This window comes from Phyllobates terribilis, unplaced genomic scaffold, assembly GCF_046119375.1.
Source record: "Phyllobates terribilis strain yellow unplaced genomic scaffold, ASM4611937v1 Scaffold_4__5_contigs__length_816908805, whole genome shotgun sequence".
Classification (NCBI taxonomy): Eukaryota; Metazoa; Chordata; class Amphibia; order Anura; family Dendrobatidae; genus Phyllobates; species Phyllobates terribilis.
Window position 1 is genome coordinate 583,222,262 of NW_027362764.1, and position 19,746 is coordinate 583,242,007.

Consider the following 19,746-nt stretch of genomic DNA (forward strand, 5'->3'; position numbering starts at 1 on the left):
ATATGTGGCATTATGAGGGATTAATAGAGAGGTAATAATACATTCGGATCGCAGGATTTTATCTCTTTTTATACACCCTAAAATCTTGCTTGCTTTTGCGACTGCTGCCTGACATTGAGCACTGGTGCTCAGCTTACTTGTAATCAGAATACCCAAGTCCTTCTGTTCTGTAATCTCTAATACATTTACATTTAATCTATATGCATTAGTACGATTTCTCTGGTCGCGGTGCATTATGCTACATTTATTAATATTAAACTTCATCCGCTATGTGTTTGCACTTGCAGAAATCTTTTCAAGATCCTTTAGTAATATTATAATGTCAGAGGTTAATAATCAACATATGCAGTTTGGAGGGTGCCTTGATCCATTGGAAAAGGTAGGGATATCCAGACGTTTTTTTGGATAAAAAATGTAAAAGAAAAATTTACTAGTAGAATTGAATAAAAACAGAACATTTTGGAAAAGGTCTCACATTTTTCTCTAGTACTGGGAATGTTCTGTTTTATTGAATTCTACTAATAAAATTGTTTTAAAATGTTTTATCCAAAAAACAGCTGGATATCCCTATCTTTTCCTATTGCTACCACCAAGCAGGAGTGTTCTTTCACCCAAACTGGTTCAACGTGGGTTAGCTGGATCACTCTCTCATTTATTGCCTTGATCCATTACTTTTAAATTCAGAACAGCTGTGGAGTTAAAATTATTTTTACTTAAAGGGAATCCAACGATGTATCACTTAGTTTACTGGGTGCCGCCATTCTGACACAAAGTTTTTAGATTTAGCAATGCAGCAGAGCTGAGAAAGCTGACCCCGCCCACACCACAGCTAACCCCACCCACACCAGGCTCTCATGCACATAGCTATAGTCAGTGAGCTGCTTATCACAGTAGGGGCGGAGTCGGACCAGGGCTCACAAGACCAGCTAGTTACAGAAATGTTAATCACAAGATGATTAAAGCTTCAGTCTAAGTAAACAACAGCACACAGCCGGACATGTGACACATCTTTGAGTTTAGTGTTTTAACCCCTACCTCATGGTGTCCTCAGATTACATAGCAAAAACCTGTTGACAGATTCCCTTTAATGATTACATCTCTGCTGCTTCCTGCAGCCCACATTTACCAAACAGACTATTAAGTGTCTCATGTCTCAGTGTGGTGCACAGGGAAGCAAATATTAAGGAGATGATAATTACCATCATAGAGGGATTATGATCATTCATAAATTGCTTTCATAGGTTTGATCTCCAGGGTTAGGAGGGATTAGGGGTGTATACATAATAAACATTGAGTAAAACATTAAAGCAAACAGAAAAAGGGTCTGTGACCCAAAATAGTAGGTGAGACCAGGGGCATACATAGAACTTCTGCTATGGGCACCATGATTTCTAATTGGGCCCCGCCTCCCCCCCAAAAAATTAAATAATTGTCGGGGCCACAGAAGAGCATATCTCACTACTTTACAGCCTTTACATAATAGTTTTCCTCCTGCTGAAGTCCTAGATTCCTCTTTCATTGCCCCCATAAAGTATTATGCGAACACAAGTGCCTGCCAAACACCGTATGATACCCCCATGGTGAATTCCAACACATGCACAGAACAAATGAAAGTCCGGCATTGATTTTCAACCCTGCTTCCACAGAATTTTTTAAAAAATTAAACTCCTGAAATAGGCCTGGACAGAAATGATGGTACCCTTAACTTAATATTTTTTTGAACAACCTTTTGAGGCAATCACTGCAATCAAATGATTCCTGTAACTGTCAATGAGACTTCTGCACCTCTCGACAGGTATTTTGGCCCACTCCTCATGAGCAAACTGCTCCAGTTGTTTCGTGTTTGAAGGTTGCCTTTTCCAGACAGCATGTTTCAGCTCTTTCCAAAGATGCTCAATAGGATTTAGGTCAGGGCTCATAGAAGGCCACTTCAGAATAGTCCAAAGTTTTCCTCTTAGTCAATCTAGGGTGTTTTTAGCTGTATGTTTTGGGTCATTATCCTGTTGCAAGACCCATGACCTGCGACTGAGACCAAGCTTTCTGACACTGGGCAGCACATTTGTCTCTAGAATCCCTTGATAGTCTTGAGATTTCATTGTACCCTGCACAGATTCAAGACATCCTGTGCCAGATGCAGCAAAGCAGCCCCAGAACATAAGAGACTCCTTCATGTTTCACAGTAGGGACAGTGTTCTTTTCTTCATATGCTTCATTTTTCCATCTGTGAACATAGAGCTGATGTGCCTTGCCAAAAACTTCCATTTTTGTCTCATCTGTCCATAGGATATTCACCCAGAAGCTTTGTCGCTTGTCAACATGTAGTTTGACAAATTCCAGTCTGATTTTTTTAATGATTTTTTTTCAACAATGGTGTTCTCCTTGGTCGTCTCCCATGAAGTCCACTTTGGATCAAACGATGACAGATGGTGCGATCTGACACTGATGTTCCTTGAGCTTGAAGTTCAGCTTTAATCTCTTTAGAAGTTTTCCTGGGCTCTTTTGTTACCATTTGTATTATCCGTCTATTTGATTTGTCATCAATTTTCCTCCTGCGGCCACGTCCAGGGAGGTTGGCTACAGTCCCATGGATCTTAAATTTCTGAATAATATGTGCAACTATAGTCACAGGAACATCAAGCTGCTTGGAGATGGTCTTATAACTTTTACCTTTTAACATGCTTGTCTATAATTTTCTTTCTAATCTCCTGAGACAACTCTTTCCTTTGCTTCCTCTGGTCCATGTTGAGTGTGGTACACACCATGTCACCAAACAGCACAGTGAGTACCTGTAGCCCTATATACAGGCCCACTGACTGATTACAAGATTCTAGACACCTGTGATGCTAATTAGTGGACACAACTTTATTTAATATGTCCCTTTTGTCACATTATTTTCAGGGCTACCATAACTTCTGTCCAGGCATATTTCATGAGTTTAATTTTTTTTTAAATTCTGTGGAAGCAGGGTTGAAAAGCAATGTCTGACTTTCATTTGTTCATTTTCATAGATTTTTAATTTATTATTACTTTTGTCAGATTCAAGTTATTTCTGTGACCATTGTGGGTTTTTCTCTCATTAAACGAGGGGTACCAGCAATTTTGACCACCCAGCATATCCGGGACCACATCTCACAACACAAATCTACCATTAGATGCTCTCGTACAATGCTACCTATTTCAGCTCATTTCCAGACAATGTCCCATACGGTGTCACAATGAAGATTCCAGGTAATTGAGCACATCCCGTTAAATAGGAGAGGAGGTAATCGTGTATTAAGATTGAAAGAACGTGAATCCTATTGGATTCGCACACTACAGACTCTCATACCAGAAGGTCTCAATAGAGAGTATGAAACCCAATACCGGTAAACAGTATATTATTTATATGTTTTATTACTATTGCCAATGTTATGGTTAGATTGGTTTATTATATTTATATCTCATAATTCTCCTCTTTTTTTTCTCTTCCCCTTTCTTTCCCACAGGTTAATACCTAAAATAGATAGCCTATAAAGAATATAGAGTATCTACCCAAACAGAGACAATTCTTCAATGATATATAAATGGTATTAAAACATCAAGATTTATTAGAACATTTAAAAGACATATCAATATAGATAAAAATAGCAGGCCATCAGGGGTTGAATACACATGAACAGTGCAGCAAACAGAAGTAAGTCCTCATGGAGAGATCTGACCAAAAATACACAAAACATAATATACATCTAGGACTTTATCAATTGAAGATACTGCATCTTGGGAAACTTTTGTACATGTCTTGTAATGGATGTCGCCTTTATTATGAGGATCTAAGGACTGTTTCCTCACTCTATATTTTGTCTACCAGAGATGTCCGGGGGTGTGTTCATAAGCATCATGCTTGGTCCTAATGTAATGTGATCGCCGCTGTGCGGCGCGTGCACGGTGTGATCCTCACCTGGCCGCGTCCTGTGAGGCTTCCGTATTGACGGTGGCACGGGTTAATGACGTCACTGGAACGCCCCTTGGAAGAAACGTGGAGGAGGGCCTCATAAAAAATGTTCCCATTAGAAAGGAACGGGTCGCCTATACTTGGAATGCCCATGCACTAAGTGTATGGGCTGACAAACATTTACTATTGGGGGGTATACATGAACATACTGTATAAAAAAAATTTTTTTACGGCCATCACAAACACCCTTTAAAACAATTATGTGGGTGTTGCATCACGGACCACGGTCACCCTGGTGATATAGTGGTGGAGGATGAGGATGAGGAGAAGAAGGAGGACAAGAGCAAATAGCCAAAATCAAGAAACGTATACCCATGTGTGGGTGTGAAAAGGTGCATGGGAATACACTTCCCAAAAAAAGACACTAGATTTGAGTTTATGTTACGCTGCTATCATTCGGTGGTGTTGAGAAGTCTGGCCCAATCCAGCTCTTGTTTATTTTTATAAGAGTCAGCCTGTCAGCATTGACATTATCAGTTATAATTCCACCAGCGGCACTAAAAACCCGCTCTGATAAAACGCTAGCGGCAGGGCAGGCCAGGACCTCCAAGGCTTAGAGAGCCAGTTCATTCCACGTGTCCAGCTGGGATACCCAATAATTATAAGGCACAGAGGAATCACCGAGGATGTTGGTACTCCCTCAGCATCTTCCCAAACTTTGCACTCCTTGTGAGAGTACCCCTCGCTTCAGGTCCTGTGCTATGGGAGGGGCTGAGAAAACTCTTCCAGAACTTTGACAGTGTTCCCCTGCCTCTGCAGTCCAACAAACTGTGACCTCTGCCACCAGCGTTTTCAGATGGGAATTTTTTTAATAGTTCCGCTACAAGGGCCTTCTTGTACTGCCCCATTTTTGTAGACCTGTCCGCCTCAGGAATAAGAGATATAAAGTTCTCCTTGTAGCGAGGGTCTAGAAGTGTCACCAACCAGTAATGACTGTCACCCAAAATTTTGAGAACGCGAAGGTAACGCGAAGGTCACGCGAAAGGCAGCGTAAGATAAACTCTGCCATGCGTGCCAGACTGCTAACAGGCAAGACTTCCGTGTCCTCACCAAGCAGATGACTGACCATGCTCTCCTCCTTCTCCTCCTCCTCCCTGTCCTCAGGCCATCGACGCTGAACAGACGGTATGACAGTTGTGCAGGTAGTACCGTCTATAGCACATGAAACTAGCTCCTGTTCTTCCACCTCTTCCTCATTCTCACCCAATCCACGTTGGGATGAGATGACGCTGGGCTGTGTGTAGTCACCCTGTATGGTTCCTTGCTCCATCTCATCGTGCTCTGTCTGCAATGCATCCTCTTTGATTGTGAGCAGAGAGTGTTCCAGAAGACAGAGAAGCTGGATGGTGACGCTAATTATGGCTTCATTGCCGCTCACTGTCTTGGTGGAATGCTCAAAGTTTTGGAGGATAGTACATATGTCTGACATCCATATCCACTCCTGAGGTCTTATGTGTGGAGTCTGAACTGAATACCGACGGCCTTGTTGATGCTGGTAGTCAACAACTGCTCTCTTCTGCTCACAAATCCTTCCCAACATCTACAGTGTAGAGTTCCAACGCATGGGGACATCACACACCAGTCGGCCAGCCGGAAGCTGCAAACGCTGCTGAAACACGGCAAGGGCGGCAGAAGCTGTAGCTGACTTTCTAAAATGGGCACACAGGTGGCGTACTTTAACAAGCAGATCCGGCAGCTCCGGGTAGCTTTTGAGAAACCGCTGAACCACGAGGTTAAGCACATGGGCCAGGCATGGTACATTTGTGATCTTGCCTCGCCTCAGAGCCATGACCAGGTTCCGGCCATTGTCATACATGACCCTGCCTGGCTGTAGGTTCAGTGGTGTCAGCCACAGATCTGCCTGCTCTTTCAGAGCTGTCCACAACTCTTCAGCATTGTGTGGTTTGTCACCTAAGCATATTAGCTTCAGCACAGCCTGTTGCTGCTTGGACGAGGCAGTGCTGCAGTGCTTCCAGCTTGTGACTGATGTGGTCATTTCGGAGATGGAGGCTGAAGAGGAGGAGGAGGATGAGGTGCAGGAGCTGTAGACTGTGGGGGCAACCCTGATTGACCTAGGGCCCGCAATCCTCAGCATCGGGAGGATGTGTTCCGTCCCAAGGTCCGACTGGGTCCCGGCTTCCACTATGTTATCCCAGTGTGCCGTCAGCGAGATGTACTGTCCCTGCCCACAAGCACTTGTCCACGTGTCCGTCCGTGGTTAGGTGGACTTTCCCTGTAACTGCATTGTTGAGGGAACGGCTAATGTTGTGGGACACGTGCTTGTGTAATGCGGGGACGGCACACCAGGAGAAATAGTGGCGGCTGGGGACCGAGTACCGAGGGACGGCCGTCGCCATCAGGTTGCGGAAAGCTTCCTTCTCCCTGAGCCTAACAGGCAACATTTTGAGCGCAAGCAGTTGTGAAATGTGGGAATTTAGTATTGTGGCCTGTGGGGCGTTGGCTTCGTATTTGCGCTTGCGTGCCAAAGACTGGCGAATGGACAACTGAACGCTGCGCTGGGACAAGGACGTGCTTGCTGATGGTGCTAGTTGAGAGTGTACAACAACAGGTGCAGGACAGGAGGCATCTTCGCATGCACTGTGGACAGGGGATTGGCTTGCATGCACAACACAACAGTGGAAGAAGCAGTGGTGTCACTCGCAGGCACTGTTCCTGGACCCTGGGGTTCGGCCCACAAAGTCGGGTGCTTTGCTGCCACGTGCCTGATCATGCTGGTGGTGATCAGGCTGGTAGTTTTGCTACCTCTGCTGATGCTGGCCTGGCAGGTGGTGCAAATGGCCTTTTTGGGGTTATCGGCAGAGTCTTTAAAAAACAACCAGACTCGGGAAGACCTAACAGTTGTACTGGCAACTTCCGTCGTGTTGGTGTTACGGGGAACGGTTGCCTGCCTTCTGTGTGCGGCCACCACACTGCTTCTTCCTGCCTGTTGGGGTGCTCTGCCTCCCTCCCCCTGTGTGCTGTTGTCCTTGCTCTGCATGACCTCCTGACAGGTTGGGTCAGTTACTATATCATTCACCATCTCGTCTTCCACTTCCGCACCCTGGTCCTCCTCCTGACTTTCTGCCAATTGTGTCTCATCATCATCCACCTCTTGTGACACTTTCCCACCGCCGCCTTCGTATGACCGTGGCTGCTCAAATATTTGGGCATTGCTACATGCGATCTCCTCTTGCCCCGCTTCAAGTGGACCAAGCGAGAGGCCCGAATCTATAAATGGAAAAGTGAACAGCTCTTCGGAGTGTCCAAGTGTGGGATCAGTTATCTCTGGGCACTCAGCATGGTGGGAGGAAGGAGAATCAGGGTGAGGAATATGCAGTCCAGACTCACGGCTACTGAGACTTGACCATGTGGAAGACAGGGTGGTGATGGTGGCTAAGTGACTGAAAGCATTATCTGCTATCCACCCAATAACCTTTTCACACTGCTCTGTGTTCAATAGTGGTGTTCTGCAGTCCCCTATTAATTGGGACAGGAAGGTTGAGCGAGAAGATGTGGGTGTTTGTTGTTACAAAATTTCAGCTTGCCCACGACCTCGGCCTCTGCATGCACCATCACCATCACGTCCAGTTCCCCGTCCCTTGCCCATTTTAAATGGAGCACAATATCTTCCATGCTCACTACAAATAGCTGAATTTGGAGCGAACTTATATGTGATCCGTGTGATGGACAAACCACAGTTTTAAATAGCTGGCTTGTAGGTAACTATTTTAAACAGCGCCGACCTCGTGTCAATCAGTTTACTGATGTAAGGTGCTCCAGCGAGGTAGTCGTGGGCGAGCTGTAGCCCCCTCTCGCTCTGGCACCCTACAGACAATTCGTGTCCTCCGTCTGATGTGTGGCTGTGTATGTGGGGCACTCCACTTACTTCAAACCATCCGATCGTGGCTGTCTCCAGGCATTTCTCTTCTGGGACCAGGGCAGCAATAAATTCAGAGGACACGAGGTTCTTAACCATAACTTGGACTTTACTTGGGGAAGAGGAATATGTACAGTATTTACAGGCAGATATAATGGATAAGGCCCAACAGGTTATTATCTCCCTCACAGGCGCTGGCAACATCTTCAGCCCTGGTTCCCTCTTTAAGTGAAGCATCTCTGTGACTCTAATCTCTAGCCCAAGAGACTCTTCTGCAATATCAACAGTGTTCTGGATCCGATATCTCCCCCACATCTTAGCCTGGACTCCTATTTATCTTCCTCTGCTTCCTGCAGACTAGAAGTGCCCCGGGTCCTCAATACCTCTGTTGAGTTTCTCCGGCCGGCTAACAGGACTCTTGCGTAGGGAGACTTTTACACTGGTGATCCCACTGTCTGAAGGTATGGAGCTCCCGTCTACCCTAGCAGCCACCATATAGACAGGCTGCCCGTACAGTTCACTGTCCTATCTCTTACTACTCATCACTTCCTGCTTCTGGAAACTAAGCAGAGATTTTCCTAATGTGCCCACCCTCTGTGGACTGTCATCACACAGCATTAACCCCATCACTGTCTGTAACACTGTTAGCAGACTCAACCTAACATCTGCACCCAGGACAGTGGCATCTTGTGGCTGATTACAGGTACTGCAGCCCACAAGGCATTATGCCAGGACCAAGCTCTATAACACTCAAGGCTTGGTCAGGGCGCTAAGTTCCCCCTCTACTCTACTGACTGGACCACTGATGCTAACCTCTTAGCTTGGCCTACCAACAGTTCTGAGAGGTTTAACTACGGGAACACTCCCTTTAACTACTTCAGTGCCAAAAGGAAGGCTACGTCCTTCCCCACTATTACATTCCCTCACACTTTAATGTTGGTCGTCCCCGACCACACTAAACAGTCAATACTGATCAGTAATTATGACATCATAACACATTACTATATTACTAAAACATTTTAGTACAAGACTGGTCCTGAAGTCTTCTTCTTGGGTGGGAGACCGGCCCTTCTCGGTTAAGGGCCCCGGAACTACAATTCAGGACAGTCCATTATCAACTTTCAAACTTCTGAAAAGTACCGGTCCTTCTTGGTAAGGACCCTGGAAACACAATGTCCATGTCCATATTGTTAAGACAGGTCACACACCAATAGCCCTCAATCTCCTTTAAAGGCTGCATTCTGAGGCACGCGGTCAAAGGGAACACCCCATGAGTCACTTTCTTCTTGGCCCTAGTGGGGGTCACCGGTTCTTCCTGCTAGGCCGCAAGTCTCTTATATTTACAGGACATTCATTCCTCACAGAGTACCTCAGCGTTTCAAATTCCAGCAGAAAAAGGCGCAACAAGCGCAACAAAAATAAAAGTAAAACAAAAAGAGCAGCTCTCTTGGGCACACAACTTCAGTGCTGCTTAGGGCCTTCCTGGCCTGGGAGGTAGGGGAACAGTCCTCCATTTTTCTTTTTCTTTCTTTTTTTACTTTAACTTAACTCATCATGGGGCATTCCGCCCCCATTGGGAAACAGTCCCGAAAACAGGACCACAACTGGTGAATCCTAGTAGAGGAAGAAGTAGAAGGTCAACGGACCTTTCAGCCAACTATCTCACTTCTTCCGGGCCTCCTTCCGCTCCTTCATAAAGGCGGCCTATGCTGTAGACGAAGGTGGATTTTTCCACTTCCAGGGCTGATCAGGATACCTACTGGGCGCAGGGTCCTCATCCGAGGACGTGGCACTGCCGCAACCAACCTGAGTAGGGCCATAGCTGGTAACTGTAAAATTGTGCACCACATTACTGGCGCCAGCCTGAAATCTTCCAGCAGCTCCCTGCTCAACTGCCTCAGCCCCTCCTGGGTATTTAATTGCTGAATCAGCATCAGGCGTCTCACTGGGAGAGTCAGCTCTACTGCAGCTCGTGAAGTCTTCCTCCTCTTCACTTACAATGTCTCCCCACTGCTGTTTCCTGGATTCGTCCTCCTGCAGGACGCCGGCCTTGGGAAGGGGCAAGAATCCTTTAGGGGCTTCTCTAGCACAGCGCTGCAGGGCCTCTCTCTTGGCCCTTCGCCGAAAGACCTCCTCGTCCTTCTCAAGGACTTCTTCCCACTTATACGGTCGGGTGAGTGCAGCCGCATACCACCCTCTAGAGCATTCACACTTTACAAAGTGTACGATGTCTCCCACACGCAGGTTGTGGAGACGGTCGGGCAGATAGTCCCGCTTAAGCACTTCACGGGCCACGAACACCTCGTGCCCGGTCCACTCCTCTTCTAGAAACCCGTATCCCTCACGGATACGGAACTCTATGACTCGCCCCCGGGTTTGGGAAGCCTCCACCGACTCCCTCCGTGCCGCGTTGGACCCCTCCAGCCAGCCTCTCAGGAAGGTATCAGTCCATCGCCGCTGTTCTCGTGGCGTCATCGGGGGGTTGTGGGTAGTCCACTTCAGACTACCGAGCTCGGCGTAACGCTTTGCCGAGGGGGCGTTTCAGGCCTCTGGGGTAATCAGCTTTAGGATTTCCTCCTCACCGCTCATTCCGGACAGGTCATCCGATCCTCCGACTGCCATCTTCTTAGAGCGTCCACTGCAGCACCTCCTTCCTCTCGTGCGCTGGACAGAAAATGGCGCTGGTCGCTTACCAGTGATGCACGTCCTGCGCGTCCAACTCCTCCTCTTACTGGGCCAGCCTTCTGATGCGACCGCCGCATCACTCGTCACTCTCGGCAGCTCCGCCTTCAGTCGTGCCCCTTCTCTGTGCGTGCTGATACTCACTTGGCTGGACTTCGCTTTATGCCACGCCCTCTTCCTCACTGGTCGTCCCATCCTGGGATGCATCTTCACTGCTGGGCCCATCCTTCTTTGGGCCGGAACTCGTAGGGGCTGGACATCTTTTCGCGCTCTCCGGCGCCGTCCACTCCCACGATAGGCGGTTCTTCTCCTAGACTTTACCGCTACTGTCACCATCTTGGAATCCATGCTTCAGGCCGCCATCTTTGGCCGCATGCCTTCCAACACTTTCTCCTCAGTGTTCTGCGTCGGCTCTTCCCCACTTTCTTCATGCGAGGAGCTCGCATCCTGCCGACTACGCCAAATGTAAGGTGCCCCAGAGAGGTAGTCGTGGGCGAGCTGTAGCCCCCTCTCGCTCTGGCACCCTACAGACAATTCGTGTCCTCCCTCTGATGTGTGGCTGTTTATATAGGGCTCTCCACTTACTTCAAACCATCCGATCTCGGCTGTCTCCAGGCATTTCTCTTCTGGGACCAGGGCAGCAATAAATTCAGAGGACACGAGGTTCTTAACCATAACTTGGACTTTACTTGGGGAAGAGGAATATGTACAGTATTTACAGGCAGATATAATGGATAAGGCCCGACAGGTTATTATCTCCCTCACAGGCGCTGGCAACATCTTCAGCCCTGGTTCCCTCTTTAAGTGAAGCATCTCTGTGACTCTAATCTCTAGCCCAAGAGACTCTTCTGCAATATCAACAGTGTTCTGGATCCGATATCTCCCCCACGTCTTAGCCTGGAGTCCTATTTATCTTCCTCTGCTTCCTGCAGACTAGAAGTGCCCTGGGTCCTCAATACCTCTGTTGAGTTTCTCCAGCCGGCTAACAGGACTCTTGCGTAGGGAGACTTTTACACTGGTGATCCCACTGTCTGAGGGTTTGGAGCTCCCGTCTACCCTAGCAGCCACCATATAGACAGGCTGCCCGTACAGTTCACTGTCCTATCTCTTACTACTCATCACTTCCTGCTTCTGGAAACTAAGCAGAGATTTTCCTAATGTGCCCACCCTCTGTGGACTGTCATCACACAGCATTAACCCCATCACTGTCTGTAACACTGCTAGCAGACTCAACCTAACATCTGCACCCAGGACAGTGGCATCTTGTGGCTGATTACAGGTACTGCAGCCCACAAGGCATTATGCCAGGACCAAGCTCTATAACACTCAAGGCTTGGTCAGGGCACTAAGTTCCACCTCTACTCTACTGACTGGACCACTGATGCTAACCTCTTAGCTTGGCCTACCAACAGTTCTGAGAGGTTTAACTACGGGAACACTCCCTTTAACTACTTCAGTGCCAAAAGGAAGGCTACATCCTTCCCCACTATTACACTGACACACTGCAACAAAATTTAAATGGAGGCCAGAAATGGCAATATTTTCAGCGCAATTATATATGATCCGTGTGAAGGACAGACCACAGTTTTAAATAGTTGGCCTGTAGATAACTATTTTTAACAGCAAACTGGTGTCAATAGCTTCACTGACACACTGCAACAAAATTTCAATGGAGGCCAGAAATGGCAATATTTTCAGCGCAATTATATGTGATCCGTGTGATGGACAAACCACAGTTTTAAATAGCTGGATTTTTAGCGCTGTAATATTGAAAGGACCTGGCTGTATTCTGCAGTGTCAACAAGCAAATGGCGCAGATAAACGGTGTTCTCTGGATTGCTTTTTAAGCAAATAATCAGGATTAAGATTAAAAAAAAAATTATTCCTGGCCCCTGATACCTGGGCCTATTTCTACAAATATCTGTAAAAGCAGCAGCGGACAGAACTGGAATGGAGCCTCTTGCTATGTGCACTGCAGTCTGCTATATACCCTGCCTGCCTGCCTTGCACTGATACCTCTGCAGCTGGATTAGTCCTCAGAAGGACTGTTAGTTAAGATGGATATGTGTCTCTAATATAGTCTGGTATACCTACACTAACTAGAAACAAGCAAATCTCTCCCTAGCTCAGCAGCAGATCTCCCTACACTGTCTGATTCCGGAGTGACTGGGACGAGCATGGCAGCGCCAGGTCTGATATAGACCTGATGACGCTGTGCTGCTAGCCAATCACTGTAATGCCACAACCAACATGACTGCAGCATTACAGTGTGTGGCAGACAATCCCTGCATGTTGATTGGCACTCTAAAGCGCGCCAAACATGCATGGAGGGGACCCGAGCTCCCACCGAGCAACCCTGGAAACACTCGGCGAGCGCCGAGCATCTCGAACAGTGAGACGCTCGGGCGAGCACCGAGCAGTAGCAAGCATGCTCGCTCATCAATAATAAGAACAGTATTCACCATAAACGTCTGATAAGTGTGAGCTTCACCTCTTGGAGAATGGGGATTTTCTTCGCTCCCATGTGGCACTCCGGAGAGATGATCTGGCTGCATGAGTCGCTGTGTCCGTGGGGTTTGTAGGAGCCTTTTGCATCTACAGTGAAGGAAGCTGAACACATACATGTCCACCTCCACAACTTGTGTCTTTCTCATAGTGGTGTTAAACAGAGGGCCCCATTGTCCCAAAGGGAGCAACAACTGAGGGCGATAATTCATGGTATAAAGATTCAGAGAAAGAATTGCAGTCATACATCACACCCTCTCCAAAGGCCTGCATGACACAGTAACAATTGTGCATGGTGAGTGCCAACCATAGCCATTCCCTATTAGCACGCACCTCCTCCTTCACATGCTGTATGCTGTGCATCTTCTTTGTGACCAGAAAGCTATATCTAAAAAGTCACCACAGGGCACTCACATCTATCTTATATAAGTGCACTGCCACCTATGGCCAATAAACAGAAAAGAGAAGAGGGGTCCTGTCAAATGACGCCCGTCTGTTCTCTGCATCACAAGCACGTGGTTGTCATTAGACATGTCCGTCTGTATTAGGCCTTATTCAGACATCACTGTTTGTCATCCATGTGCTGTCATTTTTTCTGTGTATGGCATACTGACCCATTATATTCTATGGGGCTATTGCCATACTTGTTTTTTTTGAGGACCAATAGTTCGTATACAAAAAGAAAGAAATATTGTAACACTGTCTACCATTTTGCAGTGAATGGGTCAGTTAATAAAAACATTTGGAACTCAAGTGGCAACTGGTGGCAAAGCAAAGCTTGTGAAACTTGAATCCTGTTTATTGGAAGTTTTTTAGCACAAGAAAAATGACATACTGATGATAAAAACACACACAAAGCACACATGGATGTAAACGGTTGATTTATTTCAGATGCACAATAGACATGGATGCCTGAATAAGGTCTTAGTTGTAGGTCGCATAGAATGACTTCACAGGCTGCAGATTGTGCACATCTGATTTACATGGGTGTTTTCTGGGGAATACCACTTTAACAGTTGCAATTATCAATATATCCAGCAGATGGAGGTAAATAACTTCCAAAGCATAAATGTGTTTGTCCACTGTTCTCCGGCAGCAAGGTCATGAAGTCTGTCTGCACTGTGTGCACATTAGTACGTTGTTTGTCAAATTATCCAAAGTACATACCATTTCCTTCAATTAAAGGCACCCGGATATTTGCAAACTGATAAATCTTATAAATTCATGTTTTTTTTCTGCAAGAAAATTCTTTAAATTTAAAGTGCACCTTTCACAAGTTTGAGCATATTGAAGTGGCCACATCATGGAATAGTGGCTGCAGAGCTGATTAAAATTTAGTTTTTAATGTTTTAATTTCTCCTGTCCGTTAAGGAGATGTTATTGTGTAAAGTTTAGTTTATAATTTATGATAAGCCCAACAAGGAGTTACCAGAGATTTGTCTTTAGGGGCATTTTATTCTTTCCCTGTATTATATTGACCAATAAGGCACCAAAATAGAGAGAGAAAAGAAAACACCCTCACAATAGGTTAAAACAGGCTTTTTCCTGTGTGAAACATAATAACAGACAGTCTACTCTCATCACTTGTCTAAGGACCAAGCAAGTACAAGTGGTCAGAGTAGAGCATAGATGAGTGTGATTACTAACACCTATCAGCTTTCATCTCAAGGCTGTTAGTGTGGGGGGAGAAGGAAACATCAGAGGTGACAGCTTTGTGATAGGAGAGATGCAGAAGTGTTTGTAATGACCCAAAGCTCTGCTCTGCTGTACTGTTCCCTCCCATACACTGCCATTAGATCAAAGCTGAAGAAGTATTAATAATCACACTCTTATTTACTCTACTCCCCCACTTGATATTGCTCTGCAGTGAGATCACTGAGAGGAGCAGGCTGTCTGTCATTACATGTCTCACACAGAAACCTACTCTAAGCTATTGTGGGGTGTGTTCTTTTTTTCCTTTTATGTTGATGCCTACTTATGATTGGTCAACATCATGCAGGATAACAAATACACGCCCCCAGAGACAACTCTCTGGTAACTCCCAGTTGGGCTTATAATTTACCCTGACGAACAAAAGGGTAACAATGTTTTGAACGTTTGACTTTCAGGCTCCATATCTCACCATCGACTACTATTTCGAACATGAGTCTACCATCATTTTATACACAATGATCTTGGCTATCTCATACCTAAATTTGACTTGCAACTATTTTGCAAAATTGGGACGTGTGAATAAATCCTTAGTCTCCATTCTGTGAAGCCACCCTAATGTCCTTCTTATACGATGGAGTCCAAAACTGCACACAGTGTTCCAAATGTGGTCGCACTAGTGACTAATATAGAGGCAAAACCATGTTCTTGTCTTAAGCATTTATGGCTATTTTAAAGCATCGCCATTGCATGATTTTATTTTCCTTTGCAACAGCTGCCTGGCACTGATCACTAAAGTGGCATTTACCGTGGGCCAGATAAAGACCTAACATGGGTCAATAAACATGCTGAAATATTATTATTTATTAATTTTTAGCTAATGGACACCATATGTTTATTTTCTAAAGATGTTAAGCTTATAGTTATTTTTTAAAATCTTTTTATTAAATGTTTTAAGAAAAATACCATTTTACAAAATTAACAATATATACAGTCATGGCCAAAAGTATTGAGAATGAGACAAATAGTAATTTTTCCAAAGTTTACTGCTTCATTTTTTGTAATGGCAATTTGCATATACTCCTGAATGTCAAAGAGTGATCAGCTTAACAGCAATTACTGTACTTGCAAAGTCAATATTTGCCCAGAAAATGAACTTTAACCCCCAAAACACATTTCAACATCATTGCAGTCCTGCCTTAAAAGGAGCAGCTAACATCGTTTTAGTGATTGATCCAATAACACAGGTGTTGGTGTTGATGAGGACAGGGCTGGCGATCAATCAGTCATGATTAAGTAAGAATGACATCACTGGACACTTTAAAAGGAGGCTGGTTCTTGGTATCATTGTTTCTCTTCAGTTAACCATGGTTATCTCTAAAGAAACACGTGCAGCCATCATTGCACTGCACAAAAATGGCCTAACAGGGAAGAGTATCGCAGCTACAAAGATTGCACCTCAGTCAACAATCTATCGCATCATCAAGAACTTCAAGGAGAGAGCTTCCATTGTTGTCAAAAAGGCTCCAGGGCGCCCAAGAAAGACCAGCAAGCGCCAGGACCGTATCTTAAAACAGTTTCAGCTGCGGGATCGGACTACCAGCAGTGCCGAGCTTGCTCAGGAATGGCAGCAGGCTGGTGTGAGTGCTTCTGCACGCACTGTGAGGCGGAGACTCTTTGAGCAAGGGCTGGTTTCAAGGAGGGCAGCAAAGAAGCCACTTCTCTCCAGAAAAAAACATCAGGGACCGACTGATATTCTGCAAAAGGTACAGGGAGTGGACTGCTGAGGACTGGGGCAAAGTCATTTTCTCTGATGAATCCCCTTTTCGATTGTTTGGGACATCTGGAAAACAGCTTATTCGGAGAAGAAGAGGTGAGCGCTACCACCAGTCTTGTCTCATGCCAACTGTAAAGCATCCTGAAACCATTCATGTGTGGGGTTGCTTCTCAGCCAAGGGAATCGGCTCACTCACAGTCTTGCCTAAAAACACAGCCATGAATAAAGAATGGTACCAGAATGTCCTCCAAGAGCAACTTCTCCCAACCGTCCAAGAGCAGTTTGGCGCCCAACAATGCCTTTTCCAGCATGATGGAGCACCTTGCCATAAAGCAAAGGTGATAACTAAATGGCTCATGGAACAAAACATAGAGATTTTGGGTCCATGGCCTGGAAACTCCCCAGATCTTAATCCCATTGAGAACTTGTGGTCAATCATCAAGAGACGCGTGGACAAACAAAAACCAACAAGTTCTGGCAAAATGCAAGCATTGATTATGCAAGAATGGACTGCTATCAGTCAGAATTTGGTCCAAAAGTTGATTGAGAGCATGCCAGGGAGAATTACAGAGGTCTTGAAGAAGAAGGGGCAACACTGCAAATATTGACTTGCTGCATTAACTCATTCTAACTGTCAATATAACCTATTGGTACTCATAATATGATTGCAATTATATTTCTGTATGTGATATAAACATCAGACAAACACTAATAAAAACCAGAGGCCAGCAGATCATGTGAAAATATAATTTTGGTGTCATTCTCAAAACTTTTGGCCATGACTGTAGAAACATTAATTTTATTACATTTTTTATCTTTAAACCCCCTGAACCTCTTATCCCCTCCAGTCTCTCTGCATGTGTCTCAACCAAACTTTTTAATCCAATGTGGTCATCAACAACTCAAGGGTCTATTGGTAAGATGAAGGGCATTTGTCCCTTCAGAATCTCAGTTAAATAGCAATTTATGCCTTCAAAATTAGAAATGAACTTTTCCTTAATACTCGAAGAAAGAGAATTCTCACTTCCTCCAGATTAATGTGATTCATCCGAAGGCAAGGAAAGTGAAGCTTGTGCTGCTTGGCACCAAAGGTGAGAATAGGTGTTATTATTTTACAAGGGGGAAACATAGGGATTGAAAAGGGGTTGTCCGAGTAGTTAAGCAACTCCTTTCAGTTTAGATAAAATATATGATAAGAAACTACGTAATTTGACGCCAACAATACCCCAGAAATTTCTCACAGGCTGATTCGAATGAGAGAACAGAATAGCTCTGATCTACCAAATCTAAAAAGAAATGACAACCTTGATCTGATAAAACTTTAAATATAAAATGTGGACATATTTCAAAGAAAAATTAGTTTCATGTAAATGGTTGAAATAAAGAGACTTGGCTGTCTAATTTCCACATCTGTCTTACTTTCCTCCAAGAGTTAATGGCAGACCAAAAAATAGGGCTTTCTCAAATTCCTTCTTGAAATTCTGTATCTTACAGATGTACACTGTGTGCAGAATTATTAGGCAAGTTGTATTTTAGAGGATTATTTTTATTATTGATCAACAACTATGTTCTCAATCAAACCAAAAGACTCATAAATATCCAAGCTTAATATTTTTGGAAGTTGGAGTGGGGTTTTTTTAGATTTGGCTATCTTAGGAGGATATCTGTTTGTGCAGGTAATGATTACTGTGCAGAATTATTAGGCAACTTAATAAAAACTAAATATAATCCTATCTCACTTGTTTATTTTCACCAGGTAAACCAATATCAGTGCACAAAATTTAGAAATGAACATTTCTGACATGCAAAAACAAAAACCAAAAAAATTTGTGATTAATATAGCCACCTTTCTTTATGATGACACTCAACAGCCTTCCATCCATAGATTCTGTCAGTTGCTTGATCTGTTTTCGATCAACATTGCGTGCAGCAGCCACCACAGCCTCCCAGACACTGTTCCGAGAGGTGTACTGTTTTCCCTCCCTGTAGATCTCACATTTTATGATGGACCACAGGTTCTCTATGGGGTTCAGATCAGGTGAACAAGGGGGCCATGTCATTATTTTTTCTTCTTTTAGACCTTTACTGGCCAGCCACGCTGTGGAGTAGTTGGATGCATGTGATGGAGCATTGTCCTGCATGAAAATCATGTTTTTCTTGAACGATACCGACTTCTTCCTGTACCACTGCTTGAAGAAGTTGTCTTCCAGAAACTGGCAGTAGGTCTGGGAGTTGCGCTTCACTCCATCCTCAACCCGGAAAGGTCCCATAAGTTCATCTTTGATGATACCAGCCCCATACCAGTACCCCACCTCCACCTTGCTGGCGTCTGAGTCGGAGTGGAGCTCTCTGCCTTTTACTGATCCAGCCTCTGGCCCATCCATCTTGGCCATCAAGAGTCACTCTCATTTCATCAGTCCATAAAACCTTTGAAAAATCAGTCTTAACTTATTTCTTGGCCCATTCTTGACGTTTTATCTTATGTTTCTTGTTCAAAGGTGGTAGTTTTTCAGCCTTCCTTACCTTGGCCATGTCCCTGAGTATTGCACACCTTGTGCTTTTTGATACTCCAGTAACGTTGCAGCTCTGAAATATGACAAAACTGGTGGCGAATGGAATCTTGGCAGCTTCAAGCTTGATTTTCCTCAATTCATGGGCAGTTATTTTGCGCCTTTTTTGGCCAACACGCTTCTTGAGACCCTGTTGGCTATTTGCCATGAAACGCTTGATTTTTCGGTGATCACGCTTCAAAAGTTTGGAAATTTCAAGACTGCTGCATCCCTCTTCAAGACGTCTCACAATTTTGGACTTTTCAGGGCCCATCAAATCTCTCTTCTGACCCATTTTGCCAAAGGAAAGGAAGTTGCCTAATAATTAAGCACACGTTATATAGGGTGTTGATGTCATTAGTCAAAACCCCACCTCATTACAGAGATGCACATCACCAGATTTACTTAATTGGTAGTTGGCTCTCAAGCCTATGCAGCTTGGAGTAGGACAACATGTATAAAAAGTATCATGTGATCAAAATACTCATTTGCCTAATAATTCTGCACACAGTGTAATAGATTTTCTGGAGACACATGAGAAAAAAAATTGGGCTTCCTAATGAGTGTTTGCAAAATGAGATAGGTTACAGATTGGTTACTTAGACAATCTAAAGTTGGCTATTAGACTATACAAATTTACATCTGGTGCATTTAACCTCCACAAATATTTTTGCAATTTGAACAAGATAATCCCGTATCTTCATTTCCTCCACCC